Consider the following 17,242-nt stretch of genomic DNA (forward strand, 5'->3'; position numbering starts at 1 on the left):
AATATTATTTGACTTGACAATGGTGACTAATACATGATGGCAGACTTGCACATATAAGTTACTGCTTGACACTAGAGTCAACAAATTTATGAACCTGCACGTGCACAAACCTGTCTATTGCTCTGCTTGCATGCTCAGAGGATGCTTCAACAATCAGACCTAAGGCTGCAGTCTTACTCCCACTTACCTGAGAGTAAGCGCTATTAAATTCAGTAAGACTTATGAGCAGACATGGTTAGAATAGATCCATAAGGTCGCCATCCTATGTACAACACCTTAGGCTTAGGTCCCATTGTATGTACATGGATTAATTCAAAGTTAATCTCCATAATTTATTCTGAGTAATTTTTGGAATAACATTTTAAATAGCAGTTCTCACCAAATACATGTGTTCAGCCCAGAATAAATCTTATTTCAACCAGTAGGTAGGGTATAACTGCCAGTGGTACTTTCTTAGATTTGTGTTTGGTTGTATGTTTTGAATATCGGAAAGGCTTCCAATGCATTAATAGACTTGTGTGTGAATAGACCAGTGAGAATATATGAATTGGGGCTATGCAGGGTTCTATCCTAAATCTGCTATTCACCATTTAATATCTTTTATATGCTACTGGGAGAAAATTACACTGTTTATAAGAAAATAGCACAATGGTAGTGAAGAACTGGAAAAATGTTTTGCCATTGGCCGCATTAGACTTTTTAATCTCTATGTTGATTAGATGGCACGGCTGGATGGCATTGTGAGGATGCAACAGAGGAAGCAAAGTATTCCTTCTTTGCTGACTTCACCCCACTGAGTAAGCTTGATAATGAACATTCAATAGTGTTCAATTGCATTCATCTGGAGTTTTCACTGTCCTAAGCTCTGATGTATATCAAGGAACTAAGCAGGCTCTACAAAGCAGAGGAGGGCACTCACTGGCAATTGTCAACAACTTGGCCCATTCACACTTCCCACAAATCAGCTAGAACATTAACAGTGTCAGGCATATCAGTTAGAAAATCACACAGAGCTGCCTGGATGAAAACTGGATCCATCGGCCTTCAAGAGTGGGCTACCCTAGTGGGTTCCACACTCTTGCAGAGGGAAAAAGATGCTGACAGCCTAAATTTCAGTCTAAACATGCATAGGATTTTAGGTTTTGTTAACAGGACACATGCAATACCTGGATACTTGTGCACATACACACATACTGAATGAAGGTAACCTAAATTCTTCATCACAAAAAAACTGGATTCTGTAACCTGTGTAAATCAGGCAAATTAAGCGCATTAGCCTACTTCAACTATTTCTGCTAGTCATGGGAAGATGCCTGCTACCTGGTTGCAAGTTCTCTGTCAAAACTGCATTTTAGGATGCCCAATGCAGTGTTATAAGCTGCATACATCCTAGCTACTGGAATGATCCAGAGGACCTCCTGTTTTTATGCAGTGGTCATTGTTTATGCAAAGCTGTTCTTAAAACGTAATGGCAATAAATATTTCTACTCAGTTTTCAGTGACAGAGATAAAGGTCTTAGCAGTAATTACTGAGCACTTTACATACAGTTTGGTAATGGATATCAAGCAATACATCCGTCAATCACGCCAAATTACATCTTTCCTGTGCACACCTTTCTCTGCTTCAGACAATAGTTGTCAAGGCTGTATACATGCACTAGGAAACACAAATGCTCCCAACAATTCTAACAGTTTGGTTGCCTTTGTAACCATACCCATGCCTTCTGATCATACCATCAGTTTAATTCTATAAGAAGACACAGAACAAGCAGCCCACATGGAAAGGACATGTGTTTCATATAATATGTTGGCATAGGGTTGCATATTTTATATAAAAATGCTTTTTATATTTTAGCCCACACATACTATTTTACAACCTTGTAAAATAATGTGTGTGGGTTAAAATATAAAAGGCATTTTTTTCAAGCTGACAATGCAAGTATGAGCTCATAAATGCACTATGAAAAATTTAGTTGTTTATTAGTGTATGTTTGAATTATTCAAAAAATAGTACTGAAAAACTGGGCATGATCCGTTCCCAGAAATTTGAACATTACAGTATCAAAGTTATTCTTGTATCATACATTATAGAATTAAGTGGTCCATAATCTAAGGTGTATGGGTGTTGGGGAGAGGTAATATCTCTGATGGGGCACACATTTGGTGGGGGACACATTGTGCTTCTTCTGGGGTAGTTCGTCCACCTTTGGTCCCTACTCTGTACTCAGCTATGACTGTAGTTCCTAGAAGCTGTCAGCATGTGACAGTGGCCACACTCCAGGAAATGGCTTTGACTGGCCGGTTAAACCAGGTAGCCAATGGGTCTCAAGCCCTTGGTGAGCTATGGATTTCCTCTGCATGCTAAGACAGGCTCCAGCAGACTGAGCAGACGAGACCAATAGGTTAGTCAAACAGTCTAGCAGTTAGCAGAAGCCAAAGTCCATCTCTGTGGTTACTGCACATGCTGTAGAGGGAGGTGAGGGACAGGTGGGGTTCATCAAGGTAGCCTATCTAGAAGAAGGAAAACTCTGATCCTAAACTTCAGCTGTCTTACAGCTACACTCATATGCAAGAAGTAAACCCCAAGGTGAAGAAAAGGCTAAGGAGTAAACCCTATACAAATCTGGAACGGAGCCCCTAACGTGTATGGAGGGCATCTTTTACACCTCCTTCCAGCAACTCCTGCGGCCAAGCTGGTGCCAAATGTATTGCTCTGTTTTCCTTTGGACATCAATGAGGCTGAGAGGGGGATCTCGGCGTTTGGGCAGCCCAGAAACTCCATACACACACTATCCAGGCTTGTACCCTGGAGAGGTCAGTTCGGTGCTAGTAATGTAGCAAATACAATGCTGGAGGCAGAAGTTATGAGTTACTGCTCTCTGCAGCCACAGCAGGTGCTGTGATTCTCCAGTGATTTCAATTCACCCCCAGGGACGCAATCTATTACCTCCCGAGACAGATGCCAACAACACAGTCTAGGATCCTACCAATTCTTTCTAAAGTTATTGAGAAACTGATTATGTCTGGGTCTTGGTTCAGATACGGGACTTGTGTGTACATTTTGCTGTGCTTCTACTATCTTCTAACAACTTCTAACTTAAAAGTGAGCATAGACATACCTGAAGTTAGGATGACAGCAATTGCCTCCAATTCTCATGTCTTACAAGCTCTCTTTGATCTAAAGAAGCACAAGTGTATGTTTATTGTTAATGCTGATACATAGCTACACTTCAAAATCAAATGATTATTAAACCTCAAGGAGATGTCAGTATTTAACATACATGGCATATTTTGAAAAACAAGATAGAAATTGTTTTCTTTTTTCTTTTTTCTACCTGCTGAACACTGCTGCATCAGTTTACTGTAATATATATCATGACTCTATGAATTAAATAAAGAAATGTTTCCTAGATGGTTACAAGGCACGGACTACTGAATGCTCTATTTTATATTTCACACGAGACAGACACTTATAGTTGTTAATCCAGGAGAGAGAAAGAGAGTGAAAGAGAGAGAGAGAGAGAGAGAGAGAGAGAGAGAGAGAGAGAGAGATGTACATTACTGGATGGTATTATTTTGCTTGTCTTCTGACAAATGCCTTAATTCAAAGATTACACAAAAAGGTCAGCTATCAGACTAAGTGGGGCAGGTTCTACTGAGTAATCTGGGTGGCTTAATTGGTCACCTACAAGTGCCGCCTCTTTTAACACACTTACAGGAAACATAGTAACATAGGAAAGCTGCCTTATACCAAGTCAGATCATTGATCCATCTAGCTCAGAATTGTTGATACTGACTAGCAGTGTCTTTCCCAGAGTTTCAGGCAGGAGTCTTTCCTATGCCCTACCTGCAGGCACCAGTGCTTGAACCTGGAAACATTTTGCATGGAGAACATGTACTCTCCCAACATTGGGAACAGCAACTTTCACATCTCTTCTGTGGGATATTTATGAGTTGGATGTAGTAGAGTTTGGACATCTCTCTAGAGGGCAGATATAAAAGCAGTACTTCCTACATTACTGTACTCATAACAATGGAAAGAGGATGCATGGAAAGAGGATGTTTGTGGTATGTCTAAACCCCAGGCATGTTAATTCAGAAGTAACCTGCACTATGTTTTGATGAAGCTTCCTTCAAGCTAAGTGTGCCTAGGATTGCAGCCTGTTATCCAATGAAGAGTGATATGGATAGGGGTCAAGCCCCACACCAGTTGTTTTATCTCCTAACTAGTACTGTATTTTGGAAGTTTCCTCTGCCAAAATAAAAGCTTAGAGGGCTTCCAGGCTGCAGGGGCAAAACCAGGCTTTGTTTCACCTGGGTCAAACAGCCAGTTTGGCAACATTTGTATATACACACATTTGTACAGTATATACACACTTTGTATATACATACTTCACATTTGTATATACACACACAGAGGCTGGGAGCATCAATGGCACCCCTCTAGAGACTTCACCAGGGGCACACACCATCAAGTTCAGGTTGTGTAATTAAAGCTGACTGGGAGATCTTGTTACAAGTGGGAGATCTTGTGCAACAAACCTGCTTCCCCAAAAGATCAGACTTTTTGCAGTAAGGCAAGTGAGAAGAAAATACACTGGAAATTTTAGGTTAATGCTTGCAGTTATGCGACATAGCCTGCCTTCACAGCAAATGAATCAGTGTTAATGCTCAGTAAACAGCCAATGTTGTCTGCTTTCCTGCAACAAATCAGAATGGAATGTTCCAAAAGGTAATCTGGAAGCACCCCTGCTCTTCCAAGGAAAGCTGAGGCCCCTTCTGAGGTTTAGCAGTGTAGGAGGAACTGCTGTAATGTGGGTGTCCTCCTTGCATTGCTCCAAAAATGCATTCTGGGCCGTCAGGTGTCACAGAATGCTTTGAAGATCTTTTGCTACATTTGCTTCGCTGATGCTGAAATTAAGTGGAAATAAACCAGTGACAACGGGAACAAAGCGTTAAGTAAATTTTAAGCAGTTATGTTTGTTGGCAAAAAAAATATATCCATACATACATAAAGAGGACAACTAAACTAAACTTAATTTAGTTTAAAATGAAATTGAAAATTTATCTTCCAATGGAAAGATAGGGCACCATTGCCATGCAACTTCTCATCTGTTTCAAGAAAAAGGCAACTGGGAACTTCCCACACATTCTTTGAGTAAAACCATGTAGTATTTAAAAATGTGTATATTTAAATTCAACTTGACTAGGAAATTAGTATTCTGTATTCATTTTTGCACCATCCACTGTAATTAAATGCATCTGCCTTTAATTGCCCAATGAGACAGTTTTTATTATTATTAATGGTTGAGTTCTAGCTTCAAGATCAACCAGGTCACTGAAAACACAAGTTCTTGAACACACTATTAATTTGGGCAGAGATCAAATCATGCATATATTGATAATGCATAGTTTAAAGATTGTAAAAGATTTGTTGGCTATCCCTGAATCACATAGCCAATTCAGTGTGTGTGGACTTCAATGTTGTCATCGGCAACAATGAATTCCCCTTTTTCACTCTCATTCTTTCACAAAGGTTTGGCATGGAGTCTATTGTTTATTCATCTTTTGCCCTTAACACTTTACATTGGAGAGAGAGAGAAAAGAATTACTGCCATCTGTTGTACAAATTACTATTGGAAACTTAGCAGGGCATAGGAGAAAAGGAGGATCCAAGATTGCCATTTATGCAGTTAGAAGGACAACAATTCTCAGTTCAAATGCCAAAGGAAGAGCCCTGTCCATAAAAGGAACAAAAATATTAGAGGCTGATTGGAGAAAAGAGAAGCCAACAACAGCAACACAGAAACTTTGTGACAGTCCATTAATCAATCCCTATGCCCAAACTGTGGGAGGCAGTGGAAGACAGGAGTGCCTGGTGTGCTCTGGTCCATGGGGTGACGAAGAGTCGGACACAACTAAACGACTAAACAATTAATCAGTCCCACCTCCCTGCAGAGTGGAATGGTCATGGAGAAGTCTAGTTGCACCACGAAGTGATCTGACCATGGCACTTCTTTTGTTTCACATTTAATTAGTGTCAGATCACCCACGTCCACAGAGGTGAACACCAGGTCTAAGGCATGTCCCCGGCTATGGGTTGGGCCAAACTTATTCAGGGACAGCTCCATGGAGGCAATGCATTCCACAAAGTCCTGAGCAGCCTCTTGTAAGGTCGTGTTGGCATGGATGTTAAAATCCATAGGACAACTAAACTAGGTGTCTCCAGGAGAACATCTGCCACAACCTGAAGCAGCTTGGACAAGGAATCCTTGGTGCTGTGGGGAGGTCAGTACACGAGTAGGTATCCTGTACTGCCCCTATTGCCCAACTTCCAGTATATGCACTCAGAAAACTGGGTCTTCCCAATAGGACGCCTGGTGCAAACTAAAGGCTTCCTAAAAATCACTGCAACACCCCCCCCCTCCACCCACATGACCTGGGTTGTTGTGTGTAAGAGAAACCTGGCAGACAAGCAGCATCAAGAACAGGCCCATCTGCCATGTCCAACCAAGTTTCTGTTACACGTGCCAGGTCAGTTCCTCCATCCACGATCAAGTCATGGATGGCAGTGGTCTTGTGGATCATTGACCTGACATTGCGCAGCAGCACCTTAGGATCATTTGGGTCACCCTTTTTGATTCCAGTATCCTTCTGGTAAGGACCAGACCCGGAGGAAGGGATAGTCTTCAAGCAACAACTAAACCTGCCTCCTCGGTATTGACATGGTCTGATCGTAGCGTAACTCTTCCTCCTGCCCATGATAACTGAGATTGGGTGTCCCAATGCATCCCACCCTCTGTAAAACCTGCCCCAGCCATCCTATTGGTTAGGGCCCACTCCCGGGGCAGCCCAAAACCTATTCCCTTAAAAACAAGCTTTCTTATAAAAACAACAAAACAAACCCATAAACCTACTAGAAAATAATAAAAGAAGCATAATTTACAGTGGCACACAAATTAAACTAACCCACAACCCCATTTAAACATTAAAACCACCACAAACCAACAAAACAACCCAAATTTAAAACCCCATAGATCAAAAGCTACTTGACCACCTTTTAAAATACATTAGATAGTTGGAGCAGGGAAACAATAGCAGAACCCCCCAAGCAATGCCCCAAAGTTCGTTCCTGTGAGTTCGGGCCCTGCCCCCTAGGCCAGATGGTAAAGGCCTTGCAAAGGGAACAGGCCCTCCAGTCTTGAAGTTTGCACACAGCTTGTTATCTGTTGTTTATTATCCAAACTGACTCTTGTTGTCTCATTTAGAGATGAATTAACAAATACTGTAAGAAGTTACATGCAGTGTAAAGAGAGGTAAAAGGTAAAGGCAAAGGACCCCTGACAGTTAAGTCCAGTCGCGGACGACTCTGGGGTTGCGGCACTCATCTCGCTTAACTGGCTGAGGGAGCTGGCGTTTGTCCGCTTCCGCAGACAGTTTTTCCGGGTGATGTGGCCAGCATGACTAAGCCGCTTCTGGCGAAACCAGAGCAGCGCACGGAAACGCCATTTACCTTCCTGCCTGCAATGTAGATTGCAGCCTTTAACCATATATCCTATTGACATGATAGGGAAACTGAGATTTGACTCTTCATTTAGGCAGGCCAATGAGAGAGAGCATTATAGAACAGTTAATATATCGTTTTTAATACACAAGCCTTCATAGACCAGCTGGATAAGCAACATATTTTTATCCATATCCTAGCAATGCTGTTATCACACACCATCTTGTGGTGAAATGAGATATACCTTAGTTTTTCATAAATTAAAAGTTAATTGGTCACCTTGTAGGTGTTTAATTCAATACTACTTGATTCTGTCTCCCCCCACCACAAACATGCTCTAGCTATTTCCCATAAAAATAAGTTGTGAAGAGTATATTCCATATAGAACAATGCAATCTAACTTGAATAAATTCCGCAGATAGTTAAATATTTTCTCTTCATTTCAAGATGAGGATTAATTGTAAGATTACTCTATCTTTTTCTTTCTTTCTCCCTTTTCAGTGTTTTTTTTCTTGTTTATGCTTGTTTTGTATGTATGTATGTATGTTTCTGCTAATAATAAATAAATAAATAAAAACAATGCAATCTAACATACTTGTCAAAACCAATCCTCATAGTCTCCTACGTTGAGGTTATAAACTTACCAACGAAGCAAATGCAATTCTTCAGGTGCCTGTTTTCTCATATTTGAATTAAATATCCCAAAACACCATTTATATTCTCAGGATATTGATTTTCACAAAATGTTTCCAGTAAGATACAAAATGAATATAATATAAAAAGAAGCCCTACAAATTGGCAGAGATTCACATATTTTGGAAAGGTGAACAGGAGTTGAAGACAAAAAATGCCATAAGGGACATTTGAGCTTAAATTGGTTTATAACCAATTCATATGCAGAATGTTAAAAACAAATTGAAAAAAAATGTATCAAAATATAAGCAGCAGGTAAAATTTATCTGTCTCTTGAACAACAACTAACCTGTTGTAATACCAACCAAAACATATTTTTAAAATGAAAAAGAGCCTTTTTAAAATCTAGGAGCATAACTGAAAACTTTTGGTCATCACTAACCACTAATTAACCATCAGTCTCATATACCCATATTTGAAAGGAACTTCTATTACATCAAATGGGATTTACAGTACTGCTAAACATGCACAGGGCTGGCTGTACAAAACTTTCCAGAAGTAATTAGTAGTTAATAAGGGAAATAGTGTTTCCCTACCAAATGGAATTTAAGCATCCATACTGTTTAAAATATTCATAATTGAGAGAACACAAAAGTTGAAGACCATTCACAGGGGCTAAAAGAATATTTGAGAGATATGGAATAATAGCTCCTATCAGGGATGGGGAAACTGTGACCTTATAACTCTCACCAGCAAGGATGAGAGTTGTAGTCCAGCAACATCTGTAGGGTTACAGGTTCCTCATCTCTGTCTTCGATCCTAGTACCTGTACTGAAGTGCTAGTCTCTGGATCCAGTGTTAAACACAGTGTATGACTTATTGTGTTGTTTATAATGCTTAAACTTAGGGCAGGTATTCCACCCTCCTCTTTTTTCTTTTTCTTTTTAGAGAGCATTTAACTATGTGATATTATTGTGAATTATGTTGTGTGCCATTATTTGGAAATGACAAAATATTTTACCAAAAATATGTTTAAACATTAAATTTAAATTTAATATGCTCAGGGTGTGGGTCTTCCCTTTCTTTGGGAGAGTCCAGTAGTAGAGTACATGCAGAAGGAAGTCCTCAGTTCCATTCCTGGGATCTCCACATTAGGCTGGGGAATACCTGCCTAAAACCTGGAGAGCTGCCCCCAATGAGGCTAGACAGTGAGTTGGAAGGACCAATAGTGTGGTATATGGTACCAAGCAGCTTCTCTCTGTTTAAACCAGATTGTTCTTTAAATTAGACTCTTGCTGCAATAAGCATTTCAAAAATTGTGATATATTCAGTGCTATTTTTCTAGAAAAAGAGATGCCGGAACTCACCATGAACGCCTCCCTTGTTTTCTTATAATAACAATGGCGCCCACCTGAGAGTTGCTGGAACTGAGTTCCTGTGATTTCCGGCTGAAAACCCCCCTGGATATACTTTTTAAACAAAATAATTGATTTAACAAGTGACTTGATCACATGAGTATCTACATTATGTGGGAAACATTACACAGGTATTATTTTTTTATTCAGTTACTTTGGAATATTTATATCCTTTCAACTTTCTGAACTTCCAGAGGCTGCTTACAAAATAATTAAAATACAATAAAATACAGTGTACCTTGGCTCCTGATCAGCTCCCAAACACTGCAAACCAGGAAGTGAGTGTTCCAGTTTGCAAACGTTTTTTGGAAGCCAAACGTCCGATGCAGCTTCTGATTGAGTGCAGGAAGCTCCTGCAGCCAATTGGAAGCCACGCCTTGGTTTTCGAATGGTTTCGGTAGTCGATCAGACTCCCAGAACAGATTAAGTTTGAGAACCAAGGTACCACTTTAGATAGTAGCGTAATGGTTAACTATAGATGGGCAAAGGTAATTAGTACTCCCCAGGCCTCAGATGTCTGGGTTCGAATTGCCACGACGGGGTGAGCTCCCATTGCTTGGTCCCTGCTCCTGGCAACCTAGCAGTTCGAAAGCACGCAGTGCAAGTAGATAAATAGGTACTGCTCCGGCGGAAAGGTAAATGGTTCACCAGAAGCGACTTAGTCATGCTGGCCACATGACCCGGAAGCTGTCTGCGGACAAACGCCGGTTCCGTCGGCCTATAGAGTGAGATGAGCGTGCAACCCCAGAGTCATCCGTGACTGGACCTAACGGTCAGGGGTACCTTCAGATCAGATTGCTGCATCTGAGCTGTAGGCGGGACTACCTTTGAAGAGTGCTTGGAAGCTGTTGTTACTCCAAAATGATGTAACTGCTGCGCTACAAATTGGGACCAGGCAATAGAAACTATCTCCCTGGTTTTAAAACAGCTGCACTGGCTGCCAGTCCATTTCTGAACTCAAAGCAATGGGCTAGATGATGAAAGCCCAATAGAGATTGGGACCTGGGTAACAAAAGGACCACATTGCCCCACATAAGCTTGTCCATGTGTGAGGTCATCTGCTGGCCTGCATTGCACCTTTACATATGTGGGTTGTATGTAACACACATGTCCAACTCACAGGTAGACTCTGCATTCATTTCTACTGTGCAAGTTAAAAGCTTTCTGTGTTGGGACATCATTGGCTTCTATGTCCTGAGCGCACTAAAAATATACATCCTTGGTTTTGAAGCATTAAAAAAACAAACAGAAGCAGTCATTTGCAGAGGGTAGCTGTCTTAATTTGTTGCAGCAAAAACAGTTATTCTAGCACCTTAAAGACACATTTATTGTAGCATGAGTTTTCAAGGTCTGCAGTCCACTTCATCTGATGCACTATGTGTTTATTATTACATTTTTTAATGCTGCCTTTCCTCCAAGGAGCTCAACGTTGGCACACACAGTTCTCCCCTTCCCCATTTTTGTGCTCACAACAACCATGTGAAGTTAAGCCAACAGCGCATGACTGGCCCTGCCACATGACCCTGCCACAGTTATATAGTTGGTGGAGGGGATTATAAATAGCGAGTTCACAGGGAAAGGGAACAAGCATAAATGCAACAAAACAGTGTGCAAGCTTTTGAGTTCTCCAGAATGCTTCATCAGCCTAGATGATAACCAAGCAAATGGGGAGGAGGGGGGAGTTAGCTGGTGGCAAAGCCATGAGTCTTTATCTTGTAATACAGTAGTCTTAAGAAGGGGAAATGTAGCAGACATTAGGATGCGTTTTAGGCGATTTGCATGTCTTTGGCTACACCAGAGCCTTTTGGGAAGGTGGAATCCACAACTTTTCCCATCTCTGGAAATGGAAGAAGCTGCTGTTACCCAAGTCTCTCTCCAACCTTAGGTGAAACACACAGATTCCTTGGTAGGTAGAAAACAAGAATAAAGAAAAACTGCGTACTTTTATATTAACAAAGGTGCAAGGTAGATTAGGTGGTTTGATAGGTAAATTTTCATAATTATATAATTAACAGTGGTCATTCACAAAACAGCTATTGTTGCTAATGAAGCCAATTAACATCGGTTGTGTAACAAAAACCCTTTTACCCTATTCAGTTCACAGATAACAGCAATGAACCTCTTAATGAATTGTAATTGAACGCTTTCACAGTGCAGTCTCCCTTTGAAGTCCCTTTGTTGAAATACAGACACTTTAAAGTCAGTAGCAGAATAAGCTGGGAAGTTGAAAACCCTACTACTGTAGTTTATGAATATATTGCCATTTCTGCTGTCAGATCTGTGCCCATTCTTTTAGGTAGAGACTAAATTGTTTGCCCTATGCAGAATGCAGAAGCAATAAATATAGCCTTCAAACGTGAGCCGTCCACCACCCAAATCTATGCTTAGGAATAACAGCATTTCACAAAAATAGTTTTTCCCCCATGTCCTTATTGACTCAACTCTGCCATTAATGATTTTGTGAAGCCCAGCTGGAAATTCACAAGAATATTTGATTGATGCCATCAAAAAATGGACCTGCAATCACATGCGCAGGAGTGGTCTACCAGACTGCTTCCTCATAATAATCTAAGCAGCTCTTCATTTGATTGCAGTTCACTTCTGTGTCTCAGTTTTGCTTGGTTAGCAGTGGTGATCAGAAAAATAGGTAAACGGCGTTTCCGTGTGCTGCTCTGGTTCGCCAGAAGTGGCTTAGTCATGCTGGCCACATGACCCGGAAGCTGTCCGCCGGCTCCCTCGGCCAATAAAGCGAGATGAGCGCCGCAACCCCAGAGTCGTCCGTGACTGGACTAAAGGTTAGGGGTCCCTTTAATTTTACCTTTAGAGGCCTATCTTGCCTGAGCTACTGTTAAGATACTAGTGTCTGTATGCATTAAAGAGTCCGTGAGTAGGGGTTTTTTTTAAACTGCATGGGAGTTAAAGTTTTGTTATGTTTTTACCTGGTCTTTTAACTATATAGAAACTTTTTTGTTGTTTCAACTATACTGTACCCCACCCTGGCATCATATGATAAAAGGTGGACTAAAAGTACTCTTAATAAATAAATCCATGCAGTATGCCTAGAGAGGTAGCCATGGACATGTGGCTCCAAGAGAAATCTAAGATGTAGGAACTGAATGTTTCTCCCCATAACAGCTCCATGTGGCTGCTTCCAGAGTCTATCTGTGTGCTTAGAACACTGAATCAGAGAAAGCTGAGTAAGACTGCAGAATTTTATTGGGCTGGAATGTAAGAACACAAACAAAAGCGTATATATTTAAAATGTTAAAGTTTGTATGTTCATGTCATAGGATTTTAAAGGATAAAAGTTTTAAAAGGTTATCACAAATATACAGTAAACCCATGTATTTGGATTGGATTTTTTTTAAATTACCATATTATAATGATATTATTACTTAGCCCTGCAACAATTATTCTGCCTATAAATCCAAAACAATCATCGACTGAAATGGCAACTGTCAAAATCCCTCCTTTTTCAAAAAAATAATATTACACATAACTAAGTTCCTTCCTTTTTTCAACATCTTATTAACTTCCTATGCTACACATTTTTATACCTGCTGATTGTTTTGTCCTCTTTTGTCATTCCCTGCACCTTGCAGGTCTTTCGTCTATTTTATGAGTTATGGAAATACTAAACAATTGTCAGGCTCCAAAACCTGTGAATTTCATTTAGTGAGCCTTAGTACCTTTCATGCCAAACTCATGCCAGTCTGGCATGAGTTTGGCCAAACTGCAGGAGGCAGTGGAGGATAGGGGTGCCTGGAGTGCTCTGGTCCATGGGGTCACGAAGAGTCAGACACGACTGGACGACAACAACCTTTCATAGTTCCCCTGCTTTTTTAAATCACCAGACCTTGTGCAGCATGGCAAGCTGCTTTTGAAATAGATGGGAGTTTCAAAAATGGTTTTTAATGTGGAACTGATATTCAATGACATTTTTCTGGATTTGTGTTAAGTCCATGAACCTAGGCATTTCTTTGTCTCCCTGTCATTCTCTTTAAACCAGACATGCAGCCTCATCTTCTGAGTTCAATGTGACTTCCTCTAAAGTAATTACTGTATGCTTAAATAGGATTGTAGCTATAGTAGACATTAGAACATTCCTGTTATACAAAGTGCAAAAAAAGAAAAAGATTGATAGGAGTCCTCTGGAAGTTACACATTCCACAAACAGTTATTTAATATTATTGTGCTGCTCCACATCCCAGAGCAGTGGCATAATAAGCAGCCTTTGCAGACTCAGTTTACTTTGGAGAACAGCACCCTGTACTTTATGGTATTTTTGTTAAAATCCATTTACAAATCTGTAGGTTGAACAAAGAACAGCTTGAGAGAAGCAGCCAACATAGACAATACTGATCCAAAGATAGAACAGTGTTAGTCTTTCCAACAGAAGAATTTCAAAGGGAAATAGTTGAATTGCAAACTAATAATGAAGTTTGGTTGTATTCATTAGAGTACAAATAGAGACAATGATTTTTTTTTGCCACACAAATGTTTATTTTAATTGCCCATGCCAGAATGACTGCATTATCATTAATTACTGCTGTTCTGAATGATCACAAATAGTTTCTATGTAGTGTTTACATTTTCTTGTTGATGCCTCCTCTGTTTGAGCTCCACGGTAAAATTGCGCGGAGAAGATTGATCGGTCACAAACACCCACCTTTTACATTTCTTTATATATATATATTTTACATATTATTCATTCTTATTCCACAAAATAAGAAAGAAAAAATGTCCAAAAGAAAATGAATTATAACGTTATTCCAATTAATTAGATTTCCTATATTTTCCCATAAGTATTCCACTTCTGCTTGCAAAAGTAGTCAACATTTTTCCTTTATAACATTTCGAAAACAATCTAAGATCATAACATAGTCTCAACTTATACCATACAATTATTGCATCTAAAGGCCGCCATAGACTTTATACTGTTGTTAATGCCTTATAAATACATTCTGTATCTCTCCCATTTTAACACAAAGACCTGTCTGTTATTTCCTCTCAAGCTATTGGTCAGTTGGTCCATCCCGACATACTCCTGAAACTTATTTTGCCAATCTTTTACATTCGGAGCGCACTCCCCCTTCCAATTCAATGGTATCAGTGTTCGTGCAGCAGCTGTTGCATATAGAAAAATATCTTTTAAATTCTCTGGGCTATCGCTGCCTAAAATGCTTAAGAGGAAAGCCTCTGGTTTTTTTAGGAAGGTTACTCCCATAAGTTTCTTAAGTTCGTCATAAATTAGATTCCAAAACTCCTTGATCTTTCTACAGGTCCACCACATGTGGAACATGTTTCCATTGCTTTCCCCACATCGCCAGCAATTACTGGCAAGATTTTTATACATTTTGGAAAGCCTTGATGAGGTTAAGTACCATCTGTACTGCATCTTAAGTATATTTTCTTTGATGTTATAGCATGCAGTGAACCTCATCGTTGATTTCCAAAGCTTTCCCACTGACTTAACATTATAGGGTGACCGATATCCTGCGCCCATCTGACCATGACTTCCTTAACCTCCTCCTCCTTGACTTTCCATTCAAGAAGGATTTGGTACATTTTAGATATTATTTTGGTGTTATTATTTAATATTTCTGTTTTGAATTTGGATGAATCTTTTGCAAATCCAATTTTCCTATCTTGTTTAAAAGTTTCATATAATTAATGATAATCAAGCCAGCCAGAAAGGTGATCTTTAACCTCCTTGTACTTCCTAAGTGTCACTTGATTATTTTCCTCTATCAGTAAAGAATTATATGTAAACCAGTTCCCTTTCATGTTTTTCTTCTTTACCGCCTTCGCCTCTTCTGGGGAGATCCCAAACTCCCAAGTGTAATGCATAATATCAAAGTGGCCACAATTACATAGGCATTTTCTGTCAAGTTATACTTGCTGAAATTCCCTCATCTATACTGTACAATTATTTACTTATGTTCTCTTTTCTATCTCCCTACGATGAAAAATATAATCTGATCCTATGCAGTCAATTCATTTCTGCTGTCAGCAGCTTTAGAATTGGCTAGCCCTTTGGTGAGGTATCCTTCTCAGACCAAGGGATGCAGTCTCATATGGGCAGCCTTCTAGCAAAAATGACCAAGCAACAGATGTGACTTTTACCTTTGTACAACACACTTCATTCCAGCCACGCAAAAGTCAGATTTTTTACATATCCCCACCCCACAACTCTCCAACCTCATCCAGGCAAGCAAAAGGCATTTTCACAGTTTAGGACACATTCAAGCCAGCCAGACACACTCAATGAGGGTATATGGCAGTTAGTAAAGATGTTTGGCCTTGGGAAAGTTTCAAGGGCAAAACAGAAAAACTTGGATGGTCACTTTTGGTCCTCACTCCTGCCATGGATACACAGGCAACCACCGATTAACACATGTCTGAATGACACGATTGTACGCATGTGCACAGTGGTGAACCCAGAAGTGACTGAAGATGTCACTAAACATGTCACTAAAAGGACAGAACAGGGGTGGGAGGTGGGGCAGAATGGAGGCAGGGCGGAATGGGGCACACTTAAGCGCTTACGCTTATGCTGACACACATGGGGGGCAGGAACAGAACCCTCGTGTGAAATGTTTGTTGATTATATCTTGAGTGAAATCCAGGATTTAACAACTGTGTATGATACAAAACAACCGTGTATGATACAAAACTAGGCACGCCTATTTGGGGCTGAAATAATAGCATTTTCAACACAGGATGGGATCCTCAGCTTGGTGAAAAATAATATTCCCTTAACACATCACTAACATTAATTATGGACAAAAAGAGCAGCAGTGCCAGCAGACCCCTTGCTTTATGCCTTCTTATATCTTAAAATATTCAAATCCTGGCTCAGTAATAAAGTTTACTGACTTGAGGTCACATCATGCATGCTGCTAAACTCATGGGCAGAATTAAAATATGATGGATTGAAAACAAACACTGCCTCTGATCATAATAACCTTAGATGATTAAGCACTATACAAATCCTGTTAAAAAAAAAAAAGTAACCTAGATTTTATCTTTCAGTAATCAGCCAACATATATACACATCACACTGATTATCACCCTGATTCCAAATTCACAATCATTGTCATGGATTAGGACTCTCAATTAACCTAACAGTATGTATGGAGGAGACTCTTGAGAGTCCCATGGACTGCAAGAAGATCAAACCTATCCATTCTTAAAGAAATCAGCCCTGAGTGCTCACTAGAAGGACAGATCCTGAAGTTGAGGCTCCAGTACTTTGACCACCTCATGAGAAGAGAAGACTCCCTAGAAAAGACCCTGATGTTGGGAAAGATGGAGGGCACAAGGAGAAGGGGACGGCAGAGGATGAGATGGCTGGACAGTGTTCTCAAAGCTACTAACATGAGTTTGGCCAAACTGCGAGAGGCAGTGAAGGATAGGCGTGCCTGGCGTGCTCTGGTCCATGGGGTCACGAAGCGTCGGACATGACTGAACGACTGAACAACCACAACAATGCATTGTCAAAGTGGGAAAAATCTATCCCACTTCTTAGCAAAAAATGTTATGTTGAGAAGGCTTAAGGATACATGGGACATAGGTAAATCAATGTAGAAGACCTTGATACCCTAGATAACCTAATCTGTTTGCAGTTATTTAATTGTACTGAACATTAATAAAATAAAGCTACATTTATCAAAATAAAGCTTAAAAA

The sequence above is a fragment of the Lacerta agilis genome, chromosome 12, assembly GCF_009819535.1.
Source record: "Lacerta agilis isolate rLacAgi1 chromosome 12, rLacAgi1.pri, whole genome shotgun sequence".
Classification (NCBI taxonomy): Eukaryota; Metazoa; Chordata; class Lepidosauria; order Squamata; family Lacertidae; genus Lacerta; species Lacerta agilis.